General features: G+C 37.5%; 1 non-coding gene across 1 annotated transcript; it reads left to right on the top strand.

Annotated features, from left to right (window-relative positions):
- Positions 1–1,959: 1,959 nt before the first annotated feature.
- On the top strand, positions 1,960–2,089 carry LOC149286603 (small nucleolar RNA SNORA35). The gene has a single exon (XR_016277595.1). It is a non-coding gene; the product is annotated as a small nucleolar RNA SNORA35 (small nucleolar RNA).
- The last annotated feature ends 12,025 nt before the right edge of the window (positions 2,090–14,114 follow it).

Below are 14,114 nucleotides of genomic sequence, written 5' to 3' on the forward strand. Positions count from 1 at the left end.
TATAAGAGCCACCCATATAATATTAACCCCTTCATTGCCATTGATCACTACATAAACAGTGATCTTGCATAGTGGCAATTGTTTTGGGGGGGTTTTTTTTTTTACATGTTTTTTTAGTTTTTTTTTTTTTTTTTTATTATAGCCATTAACCCTTTCCTTCCCCACTATTTTTGCTGCAATTCTTACCATGCAGCGGTATACGGCTGAGGAGGCGTATGCCTTTTTGGCCACAGATTCTGAGGCCACTGATACAGCGTCAGATTTTGACGTTGGTCAGTTCACAGATACATCTAGTGATGTATCTGTGGCTGTTAGGACGCCTACCACACGTAGTCGTGGCAGTGCACCAGAGGCATGGGTAGCGCCTAATAGGTACAAGCCAGCTATCCCTCCTTTTTCTGGAATTCCTGGCATCAATATTGATGTTACAGGATTCACTCCACTGCAATTTGTGCAGGTTTTTTTGGGAGACGATGTCTTGGGAGACATTGTCACACAAACAAACATTTATGCCCAGCAGCACCGTGCTGCTAGCCCTAATTCTTTTTGGGCAAAACAGCCATGGACTCCCATTGACGTGCCAGAATTTCTTAAATTCTGGGCACTCACAATGTTAATGGGCATTATAAAAAAGCCCTCCATCCGCTCCTACTGGAGCACCAGCCCCATCTTTAGTACCCCCATTTTTGCCCAAACTATAACTAGGCAAAGGTATGAAATGATTCTTCGTTTCATGCATTTTAGCGACAACAGCCTGTGCCCCCCTAAGGAGGACCCCCAGTTTGATAGGCTGTACAAAATCCGCCCCCTGATTACCCATCTCGCTGCCAGGTTTCCAGAGGTTTATACACCTGGAAAGAATATCTGCGTGGATGAATCCCTAATGAAATATAAAGGAAGGTTGGGATTCAAGCAGTATATTCCTTCCAAGCGCTCCAGGTATGGAGTGAAGGTGTATAAGCTCTGTGAGAGCGAGACAGGATATACTCATGCCTTCCGGGTATACGAGGGTAAGGATAGCTACCTTGACCCTCCAGGTTGCCCAGATCATCTGGGCACCAGTGCCAAGATTGTTTGGGACCTAATATTCCCCCTTATGAACAAAGGCTACCACTTGTATGTAGATAACTTCTATACAAGCGTCCCTTTGTTCAAGCTGCTGTATTGTTTCGATACGGTAGCTTGCGGTTCTATAAAAAAGAACCGCTTGGGTTTCCCACAACGCCTGGTACGAACCCGGCTAGGAAAGGGGGAGACCTCAGCTCTACGCCAAGAGGAGCTTTTGGCATTGAAGTTCAGGGACAGAAAAGAGGTGTGCATGCTGAGCACCATCCACGATGAGAGAACCGTGGAGGTTTCTGTCCGTGGCAGAGCTGGGGTCACTACAAAGCCAGTGTGCATCAGGGCCTATAACAAGCACATGGGTGGAGTTGATCTGTCAGATCAACTCCTACAGCCCTACCTCATTATGAGGAAGACAAAGGCCTGGTACAAGAAGGTTGCAATTTATCTAATGCAAATTGCAACCTATAACGCTTTTTTGCTGCACAAAAAAGCAGACACTGGGCTGAAGCTGTCTTTTTTGCAGTTTCAGCTCGAAGTAATTTCAGGTATCTTGTACCGTGATGCACCTGGTCCCCAAGTAGTGATGGGAACCAACAGAATTGGGGCTACCCATTTTATTTTTAAAATCCCCCCCTACAGCAAAGAAGCAGAATCCCCAAAAGAGATGCAGGGTATGCTACAGCAGGGGGCAAAGAAAGGACACCACATTTTACTGTCCAGATTGCCCTGGAAAACCTGCACTCTGTGTCGGTGACTGCTTCAAGCTGTATCACACAGTTTCCCATTTTTAATTTTTTTTTTGTTCCTGCTCCATTTTTGTATTTTTTTTTAATTTTTTGTTACATTTACTGTTTTTTAGCTTTTATTTGCTCCACCATTTTTAAGCGTTTTTATTTGCAATGTCAAGTGAACCCTGTGTCCATTCCGTGGCATGAGGGACCACTTAAGGTGCTAGATCAAATCCCTTCTTGGAGATAGGCCAGGCTTTCTTGTAACCTGTCCCTACTGATAGTTGGGTACAAGCATTTTTCTTTACCCAGATGTAAAATTCCTACTGAATTTGAATTGCTCATGTTCCAAATGTGGCCCTTTTGCCCCCAAACAATCTGACAAACCCATGCATGTGGGGTATCAATGTACTCAGGAGATGTTGCTGGACACATATCTGGGTGTTGTGTGACAGCAACATATACCAGGAGCTGTAATTTCACACCTGAAGTACAAAGTATGTGAAAAAAACACCAAAAACAATTACTATCCCAAACTTTGACAAGGGTTGGTGGTAGGATTAGTGCATGGAAAGGGTTAAACTATCAGCATCTAAAATACCCTGGGGTGTCTAGTTTTCAAAAATATATGGTTTGGTGGGGTAAATTTAATTTGCTGGCTTCAAAGATGCCCCAAATACCACATAGAGACAGAATTACCAGATTCAGAGAAAAATGGTTTTGAATTAGCAAAACGCTACTTGTACTTATTGCCCCATAACGTGTAGAAGAAAGCAAAAAACCATAAAAACATTGGGTATTTCTAAACTCGGGACAAATAGTAGAATCTATTTAGCAGGTTTTTTCAGTAGTTTTTTATGATGAATAAAAGATTTTTCAAATAAAAGTGAGAAAATGTGTTTTTTTTTCAATTTTTCGTCATATTTTATTATTTTTATTATAGGAAATTACATCATATGAAAAAAAAATTGGTGTCTGAAGAAAGCCCTTCTTGTCCTGAAAAAAACAATATATAACTTGTGTGGGTTTAGTAAATGGGTTAAGAGAAAATTACAGCTAAACACAAACACCGCAGAAACGATAAAACAGCCATTGTCACGAAGGGTACAAAAAGTAAAATCAGCCTTTGTCACGAAGGGGTTAAACATGACAGATACTTGTTATAGATGATATAAACAATATTTTTCTTGCTTGGATATGCTGTATTTCGGCATTATACCCTGCACATTTTATTTTTTATTTAAAAAATGTTATAGCCCATTAAGTTGTGTTTTGTAGGTTTAAGGGATGAATATGATCAATATTTATGAAAACTGAAGAAATTTAAGTATTGACCTTATGTATACCACCTTAGTAATAAAAAGTAATATTAAGATCAACATGGTCCTGGGCAAAAGAATAAACATTTTTTTCCTCTTTTCCTCCCTTTCTTATTTCACACCTTATTTATTAATAACCCTCATTCCAACATCACCAGGTGACCAGTATTTTAATGTCATCTACGTAGCCTGCAGATTTAGCACAAACTGGTATTGATCATTTACATAGTTAGCAGCTGTGCTCAAAGGATACAGCACACCAGCTTTCATACTAAAATAATCATTAGGATTATACAGTAGAGACGGAGATAGCTCTTTATAGTGCTCGACACATAACAGTAACTAGTATTTATAAACACCAATGGGACTCAAAGCGTCAAATTGGCAGCTGAATAACAGTTGTTATTATTACCTGTGACAGGGCCAGTGTCACAGGGCCAGGCTAACTAGCTAATATTTTCGTGGAACTTTTAGCCGGGTCATGGAGTACTTTGGTGTCCAGTTTCTAATACTATGACCCGGTAAGATTTTATAAGGCGTTTTATTATAAAAAGGCCCCAGAGACTGACTGTGGCTGCAGCTCCGGCATTTCAGAAGGGACAATCAGGTAACCTGGCTGGAGCTCTTAATTGGCCAGCACAGCCCTGGTTGCCCAGACGGCAGCCTCACTCACTACACAGGTGGGGGAAACCCATTGTATCACTTAATCCCCTCACTTTATCCATTGCCTGTGTACTCCTCGAGCTGATGGGATTTGGGGTTGGGTTCTGTGTAGATTAAGAACAAGAATGTTAATAGAATTAAGGTTCTATATATGTTCTATGTGGTTTTAATAAAAGTAGTTTTGGTTTTACTGCACGAGTGGTGGTCTGACTGATCCGTGGATAACAGGAGCTATCCATATGAGTGACCATACTGGTGATTCATCAGCCCTCAAACCTGGCTACGGTGACCCTGTAACATTACCCATTTATCAACCTCAGAAGGATGAAGGGCTGAGTAGACCCTGCTGGGAACTGAACCTACAATCCAGAGGTTTGAATAGGATATTAAACACATTACTTACAATTCTGGAAGGCCAAAACTTAGCTTCTTGACCTCCAGTTGCATAATTAACTGTCTTCTTGCGAGAGTTTTAAAAACTCACAAAATAGTAGACTTATGCATTTGGATTTGTATGAATTGCATATTTACCAATTTTAGAAAATTCAGGATTCGTACAAAGCCACAAAAATGAGGCCAGGAATCAGACAAAAACAAAGCAAAAAGAACTAAATTTTTGTCTGAAATACGTGGGCCTACACTTACTCACACTCTCATTTTTGTTCAATCTCGCTCTCTCTCTCTCTCTCTCACACTCTCTAAATGTTTTCCTACCTTCTCTGCCAACCACTTCTGCATCTTCATCTTTTATCTTCTCCCATCTCCTCTCTAAGCTATCTTCAACCTGCATTGCCACATAAACCGGTGGGAGCTTCCTCAAAATGACGGGCTTCCAGTGACGTCTTCTCCTCTATACTCCAATCTAAAGGATCGGGGAGAGGAAGTCACCGGAAGCGCCGTCACTTCCAGTTCCCGCCTTGTTATGTCCACAGAGATGCATACGAAGATAGAAAAAGAAAAGATGAAGACGCGGAAGTGGTCAGCAAAGAAGGTAGGGAAACATTTAGCATGCGTGAGAGAGTGAACAAGAATGAGACTGTAAGAGTAAATGTAGGCACCGGGCAACGAACTTCATTCATGAATTAAAAAGGCCCTCGAATTTTCAGCGGAACCGAATGGGCAGGGAACGAAATGGGCCAAAAACATTTTTTGCGCATGTCCACTTTAACACTCCTATATAATGCAATACTTTCACATAAGAAACTAATATAAGAAACCGACAAACATTTCTTCATATTCTTCTCATATATAACTTTAAACATAAAAGTAATATTGACAATACTGATAACTGAGGTGAAAAAATAAGAGCAGTAGTAATAAGATCTACCCATATAAACAAATCTTAGCATGCACTTTACACTTTCTGTACAAATTATTCAATTTAGCTACTTTGGGGCTATTTTCCTCTATACTTTCCAAAATCTATATAAGAAGATGTTGGTAATTTAAGAACACCTTTCATAGGTCTTAAATTACCAACATATCAAAGTGAGAGGCGCTCCATACAAACACTAATAGCCCACAACTTCCAAACTTAAACATGCATTCAAATAACCTCAACAGGAGGTGCTAAGGTGGTTTAATATTCAGAAAAAAAGAAAAACGTGTTTTGAAAACATAAAATGTTTACTTATTTTGAGTTCCAGAGTGCGTTTAGTAGAGTTTATTAATACAAAAATCAAGAACACACCAGCGTGCAGACTGATTACACTGTTACGAAACATTATTAACATAATACCAAAATCAAACAGATACAAAATATATATTTTTTTAAATAATGCATACATAAGTAAATTCATTAGTTATATAATATCACTCAGTTAAAGGAGTAAAATTCCTCTGGGAGTGGTATTAAATAGTGACAAGATAAATATTTTGCTTTAAAATCTAGGCCAAATCACAGTGCCCCTTAAACAGGTTGTTACAAAATTCCATATGTTAACACCAAAGGGACCCAGTTTAGAGATTCACAAAATATTGTTGTCTACTCATCAATATGCTATCCACAAGACCAAAAAGTGAGACACCAAATAAATACTCAAAAGGCATCAAAACTCAAAAGTAATTTTCAAACTGATATTAATAGTACCATTGGTTTGTATCAGCAGCCCTTAATTATTTCCTTAGGGATGGATTTGAAGTTAAATGCATTTTTTTATTCCTATGATTATTTATTGACTAGGTTTTTGTTGTTATTCAAATTAAATTGATTGAATGTCCCAAAACAAAAGATCTAAAACTTGTAAGACTTTACTGTACTTGTTGCCAGTAAACTGCTGCTTGAGAAATAGGCTGGTGCTAAATTGAGGCAGATTGATTATAAAGTGAATGCTTGTTTGAAGAGATTGAACACATTGAGTAGTTGTCTTCAAACATTTTTTTTTCTGGAGAGACAACACATTGTCAGCCCACCAATATATGTTTTCCAAGAATACAAAATGTTTTTATCAAAAAAACCACCCCATAACATACAAGGTCTTACAGGTACAAAACTGGGGGCTGACTGTTTTAAATACATTAATACTTCTGGACAATGTAACATATAAAAATGCCTAGTTAGAGGTATTCATGGTTAGTTTGGTCAGTAGTAGGGAAATGTTTATTTAGTTAACAAACAGAGGAGAGTATCTAAATACTTTACAAAGTGGCTCTAACACACCACAATTCTTTTCAAATGAGAAGATTTCTGGTTTTGCTTAGTTTTACATTAGAAAGTTATCAATACAAGCAAACATCGTCCGGGGGGGGGGGGGGTTAAAAAATTGCTAATTGAAGCTGGGTAGCCAAAAAGACAGGCTGTCTGAAAAGCAGGGAGTCTACAATAACAGCATGCTAATGGATAGTGTTGGAAAAAAGTGTGAGAACGAATGAGGGAGGTACTGTTGTATCACATGATTTCTAATAAAGACAGGTTCAAAGAGGAGACCTCCATCGAGGCTAAGAACCATATGAGCCATTTAGTTACTGGGGTTATTGTGTTTGTATTATCAACTTCCTGGTTCCATTTGTCCTGTTCGGTTTACTGCATCAATAGTTTCAGGTCTTTTTTTTTTTTTTTGCTGCAGTTGTATCTCGTGGTCTGCCAACAATTAGGGAATCTAGATAACTCAGGAAACATCAATCCAGAGAGATGGCGACCAGGAGCCAATGGCGCTCCAAGCTCCCCAAATGTCAGTTTTCTCTAGAACACCTTATCCACATAAACAGTTTTGGAGACAATAAGTGAAAACTGTTTTTATTTGAATACAATTGCAAAATGGAAGATGAACATATATTTTGATTTCCCCCAAATTGTCATATACATAAGACAAGATGTAACTCTGATTAACCCCTTAACGACCTTTGCCGGTTCAGGACCGTCATGGAAAAACGGTCGCTCAACGACCTTTGATGGTCCTGAACCGTCAAAAAATTAAATAAGCTTAGAAAGTGATCAACGATCACTTTCTTCGCTTAAACGGCGTTACTGTAATGCCTCGATGTCGAGGCATTCAGCAAGGCCGAGATCGGCATCGGGGGCCATGTCTGGCCCCTCCCCGGGGCGTCAACAGTATGGCGGCGGCGGCGGACGCCCATTTTAAAAGCGTTTTAAAATGGCGGTGGCCCGGGAAAAAACCCAATAAAGATGAAAGAGTTCGCTAGATGGTCTCCAGACCCTTTAGAGAACTCTTGCTCCACTTGCAGGTTGAATACAGGTACTGCACTCAACCATGCAAGTCAATGGAGCCCAGCTTTCTAATCAATGTGATTAGTAAAATATTCAAATAATAATTAAAAAAAAAATAAAAATGTGCTAACATTTAAAAATAATTATGCAGTGATGTCACTTGATGAACCATCCAGTACCAGCAAAATGTGTAAAAAAAAATGTAAAAAAAAGTATTAAAAAAATAAAATAAAAAAAAATAAAGTTTATTATTTTGAGCAAGTGCTAAAATTTATCAAAAATCTCAACAAAGAGTTAAAATAAAAGCACTTCAAATACCCAAGGGGTGTCTAATATAAAAAAAAATGGCTGATGGGGTAAATTGGAGTGCCAGAGCTCAAAGATAGGGCATAGGTACAGACTGACCAAAATGGAGAAAAAAAAGCGCACTTCCCAAATGTGGCATTTTAAATCTCAAACAACACGACAAACCCATGCATGTCGGGTATCACTGCACTCAGGAGATGTTCCTGAACACACATTGGGGTGTTGTTCGACAGTGACATATACCAGAACCTGTTTTCAAAAATATATGGTTTGACGGGGTTAAATTGAGTTAACCGGCTTCAAAGATATTCCAAAGAGGAGATGGAGGCAGAATGACCAAATGACCACCTGAATTATGCATGCCCCAAAAGTAGCCTTTTACCAGCCAAACAATCTGACAAACCCATGCATGTGGGGTATCGCTGTACTCAGGAGATGTTCCTGAACACACATTGGGGTGTTTGACACTGACATATACCAGAACCTGTATATCTATAACTAAAGTACAATTTGTGTGAAAAAAAAATAAAAAAAATTACTATTACAAAGTTTGACAAAGTGTAGTTTTATAACGGTTGCATGGAAAGGGTTAAAATAACAGCATTTGAAATACCCTGGGGTGTCTAGTTTTTAAAAATATATGGTTTGGATGGGTTAAATTGAGTTAACCGGCTTCAAAGATGTTCCAAAGAGGAGATGGAGGCAGACTAACCAGATTTTTTAAAAAAGGTTTGGAAATCATAAAACGCTGCTTGTACTTATTGCCCTATAAATTACAAAAAACAGCAAAAAAACATAAAAACAAGTAGTAGAATCTATTTAGCTAGTTTTTTTACTTGCTTTTTTAGGTGAGTAAAAGATTTTTCAAATAAGTCATAAAATTTGTTTTTTTTCAATTTTTCACCATGTTTTTTTTATTTATTTTTTATAGTAAATAAGATGATACGATCAAAATAATGATCTGATCATAAGAAAGCCCATCTTGTCCTGAAAAAACAATATATAACTTATGTGGGTACACTAAATGGGTGAGGAGAAAATTACAGCTGAACACAAGCACCACAAAAGTATTAAAACAGCCTCGGTCCCACAGGGTACAAAAAGAAAAAACGAGCCCGGTCCTTAAGGGGTTAAAATATCTTTGCAAATCAACTCAAGGTCAACCATTAACTATGGTCAACTAAAAGCACAGGAGAGGCTTTGATGAGATTATTTTGTAGGTTACAGCAATTAAGCAACTTGTGGGTTATAAATACATAATATAAAATACATTCTTATGGTAAGAAATGATCTAAAATATAATTGAAGTACAGCAAAGTATAAAATTATGTTTACAAGGACTTCATAACAAAGTAAGAATGTCTCCACAAATTGTAAGATAAATTAAAAACCTAGCATGTCAAGAATGGATCTATCTATGATTGCAACACTCCACTCTAGATTCTTGATATTCCCAACTGTTTGAGTAGACACTACCACGGCAGAGCAATTTCCACGATAGTTTACCTCCTTTGATATAAAATACTAAGAGCATGACCTTTATCTCCTTTTGTATTTGTGACAGCAACTCCAACACTGTATTTGGATGGACAAATCAAGTCAATGTTATTAAAAAGTACAAAATAAGGGTAAAATATTTAAAAAAAGTTAATATCCCCGATTCATTAACCAAAAATAAATAAAACTTAAATTCAAGATACCATTTTCATTTTTACAGCAATAAATGATGTATGTTGTGGTTGTAGGACTGATCCATATTTTGAACAAAACATGTCATCTGAAAATTAACTTTATAATTTCAAAGCCTTATAATTTCAAAGTGTTATTATACATAGCTGCCTGTTTTTAAGGAGCTAAAAAAAAACAAAACGTGAAACTCCTAATCGAAAAGTTTGGGGTGACAGTAACAGCTTAACATCAGTGCTTAGACAGGAAATTAATTCTGTAGATGGCCTGGAAAAATGGCTTATAAAGTTAACGAGATATTACTTAAGGCAAAAAGATACAATTAGACTACTCAACGGAGAAGATAAACCAAACATTTTGCCTTGAAATATAATGAACCTAATTAAAATGAAATGAAAACCAAGCCAGACGAGACTAAGGCAGGGGTTACACACTGCATTGTCTAATGAAATTGCTGTTATGCCTAGAACATGGAAACAAATATAATAATATATAAGAACAAAATTGCCAGTGCTAAACTCCAAAACTACAAACATATTTTGAATAAATATAAGCCTTTAGTACTGAATTTTGGCTCACCTCTAGTATGATGCCTTGACATGGCAGGAGAGCTTATGTATGTTGGCTAAAATGCAGTAATAAAGCCTTGTGTTTATTTAAATTATTAGTTTGTAGGTATGGATTTAAGCATTGGTAATTTGTTCAGGCTTTTTTAAAATATGTTTCATGTCATTTCTGCCAAATTGGGACTTAGATTTGTTCACTAAAGGGATGGTTGGTAGCAGAGTGTGAAGGTGAGTTGTGGTTGCAACTCATTGCTCTAAATTATTAAATTATGAAGGATGTGCCAACCCTATAAAAAGGGCCAACAGAGCACTTCTAGCTGAATGAATCCAAAATTGGAAGATGGCAAAAGGCTTCAATGTGACAAACTATTGCCCCTAGATATTGAACACCAGAATTTGTATTACATCTGTTTGATGAATGCCATCCATGTGTCCTCAAGGATGAATGGGAGAAAAAAAACTTGGGCTCAAGAAGACATCTGCAGAAACTTCTACAAAAGACATACAATTAAACTGGTTAAAGAAAGGTATTTTTATAACAAAGCAGGTGAAATTGAATAAACACAGACACACATAAAGGACAGGCTAAAATCTAAATAGGAGGGCAAAGCAGAGCAACACAAATGAAGCAGAGGCAAAACTATGCAAAAGAACACAGGGCTAATATACTAGACTAGCAATACAAGGTAGTTGGAGGGTAGGTATAGGCTCCTAAATCAGGTCAAGAAACAGCCATATTGACATGAGGTGGATGAAAGATTGGGCTCCCTCTATAAATAACAAGGCCCAGTTATGTTAACTAGAATGGCACTAACTCCAGATAGCCAACAGTTAGACCCCAGAAAGATGACACCGTAAACAAGAAAATACATATACATACATATATATATATATATATATATATATATATATATATATATATACACACACATATACATATACACACATACATATATATATGTAATTAGTAAGACAGCATTTCCATGCACACCATGCTGGTGTTGTGTAAATTGTTGCACACATTTCAAGACCTACAATATCTACATCAAGATGGTGCCATTTTTGGTTCTGGTTCTAATATTTTTAGTTTAGAATAGGGACAAACCCTGCATGTTAAAAAAAACACATTAGTCTCATTAAAATACATATGAAAACACATAGTTCCTAATATCACTGTGACCCATGACACCATGTAATGGATTGAGACCAATTGAGAGAGCACCGGTATAGTTTGTATAATGTGAAAAAACACCTTAAGTATGACATTAACCTTTTCATATTTATTTAAATTACTGGAAACAAAGTTATTTAAAATTACTTTCTCAGTAGTTAATAAACATTGTGTAAATGTATGTTTAAGTGTCTGGTGTTAGAGTGTGCATACATGCGTATATGCATGTCTTTTTATATGTGTAAGTACATGATGTTGGAGGGGTTGTGTTTCATGTATGAGTGGTATGTGCATGTAAGTGTATGGTGTTAGAGTGGCTATTATTGTGTGTGTATCTAAAATGTATGTATGTTTTAGGAGCGAGTGTATGCATGTTTGTTTAAAGTGTTAGTGGGTATGTGTATATGTGGGTATGTAAATGGGAAAGTGGCTGTATGTATGTATGTACGTACGTACCTACCATACCATCATCATATTCCCAACAGCCTAATTCATTCCAGTACCCAACCACAATCATTATCCATATTCATACTCCATTATCATATTCATTCTAACAAATGTCATCTAGTACCATTATCACCACATTTTTTTATAATACTTTTTATCAATTCATACACAGTTTCCCTGTGCCATCATAACCCCAAACAGATCTGGCATCTTTGCCCCAAAACAGCTTGCCTTTGCCATCTTTGTCCCCTCAAACATCTTGTCAGTGTTTCCAAATTGTCTATGTCATGAGCTCATCAGTGCCTCCAAACATCTTTGTCCCCTCAAACACACCCACGTCTACACGAGTACACAAACACATTTATGTTAACACACACACACACACACACACACACATATTATCATTCTAACATACATTCATACATATATACTCCATCCCTTACCATCCAAATAACTCACTAGCTCACTCCCTCTCACACCCGCATCATATCCGGTGCGGCACTGAGATACGAGCTGTTTTGTTCTTTCAGCTTTGGTGGTTGCAGGCACACATATAATTAGATGGCTGACCTCAAGGCCAGCCCCAATGGGGGGGGGGTCTACTGGGATATCGGGAGCCACTCCAACCCTGGCTAAAGCAGTGAGATTTGTTCCCAAGTTCCTAACAGTGTAAGCCCCTCATTGTGAAGTGAGGAAGTTTAAACAAAAACTCTCATGCCAACTTTTTTTTGCATTCAACAGAATTTTCACAAGTAAAATATTAAAGTACAATGCATCCTCAATGATATTACAAACTCACCAATGACATTACAAAGGGGAAAGATGAAAATTATTAAAGTGTGAGTGGAATAGAGATTTTGTAGTTAGAGACTTGATCCAGAAATGGAAAAAAGCATGCCATTATTATTATTATTATTATTAAGTAAACAAAAACTGAACACACTCAATTTCTGGTGTGTAAAAAGCAACTTTTTACTAAATAAACAAGCACAAAAAAAAACACTTGTAAGCATAAAATGACAGTAATCAGATTGACCATAGTTCAGCTGAATTTATAACAGAGCACAAAGGAATATTGTTTACATAAACTGACTTTAAATGCTGTATCAGATTTATGAATGTTGATTTGCAGTTTTATATTTAATGAATTTGCACTACTAAATCAGAGAATAGTAAATTATCCTTAGAATGTCTAGCTGTTGTCATATAACCTTAAGCTTCAAGTCCAGAAATGAAATTAGTCTTATGTGTTAAACTAATTAAACTCTGGGATGATGCTTACCAAGATATCTCAGAGTGACATTCCCCAAAAAACCTAACCTGTATATCTACCTAAAAAAAAGCAATTTTTTTTAATATTGCTATTGAATTTATATATTCTGGCTCAAATATCATTCTCCACTAATGGCATAAGCAAGTTGTTTCACAAACAAGTTAATTTTGCATAATTTCTCTTTAGAGATTGTCTTGGAATCCCCTGCAGCTCAAATATGGTAATATGTTTCCTATGCTTTTCTTGCACTGATTTAGGACTTTATAAACTCCTAGAGATTGTTTACAAATGTGCAGTTCCTTTGTAACAGTATTCCAACAGATATATGTTTGGGCATGGCTGCAATTTAAAAAGGGGAACTTCAGCCATCAAATGTTCTTTAATGCATTGTAGAGCTAAGGGGCTACTTTAAATTTCCATTGTGTCTGTTTTGCAAGTTAAGCAGGGAATACCAGTCATAACCCCTCATATTCATTTGCCCCTCTTCCTGCTGCCCTGATATTTAAAGTGCAATTGAGGTGTTCAACCGAACATCTTCTTGCAATTTATATACACCCAGTCAGTTCCAGCGGTGGCTCTGTGGATGGGGATCTATTAAAACCCCTGTATACACGCACAGAAAACTTTCCTGCAACTGACTGGATGCTTCAAGGAGCCACCTAGTGGAAAGAATCCTTATGCCTCGGAGAAGCAGGCACATTGTGTGTACTTTTATATGCATTCCCAAAAAACAATGAGTACCTTAATATGCATTCTTCTTTATTGGAGCTGTCAGGGACAGTAGCCTATCCCTTTAGAATGTGACGGAGCAGCATGATGTCAGCTTTAGGATCCCAGTGGAACAGTAAATAACCAGGTTGAGCCCAGAGAACTCTGGGTAGTGGGAGCGGGGTCCTGGTATGCCCCACTTCCCGATCATTTCCCCTTTGAACAGGGGTGTTTCCCGCATCGTCAGTGGAAACGACATCAGTGGACAGCATTGGCTGCATGCCCCAAGGATGAGCTCTGGGCCCACAAGTTCCTAGGTCTATAAATAACAGACCAAAAAGCATGATACATATTTATGGGGTAAAAGTTGTAGACTAGGGGTTCTTGGTGCTTAAGTGGGTTTTTTGAAGCTGGCACTAAATGCCATTATCAATGTAATTATCACAACATTCCTGACATTTAGTGCAAGACTGCCACCTTTGACACAGCCACTTAGTTCCAAAGCTGGGTACATT

The sequence above is a fragment of the Sceloporus occidentalis genome, unplaced genomic scaffold (assembly GCF_023333645.1).
Source record: "Sceloporus occidentalis isolate IW3139 unplaced genomic scaffold, rSceOcc1.0.p SCAF_67, whole genome shotgun sequence".
Lineage (NCBI taxonomy): Eukaryota > Metazoa > Chordata > Lepidosauria > Squamata > Phrynosomatidae > Sceloporus > Sceloporus occidentalis.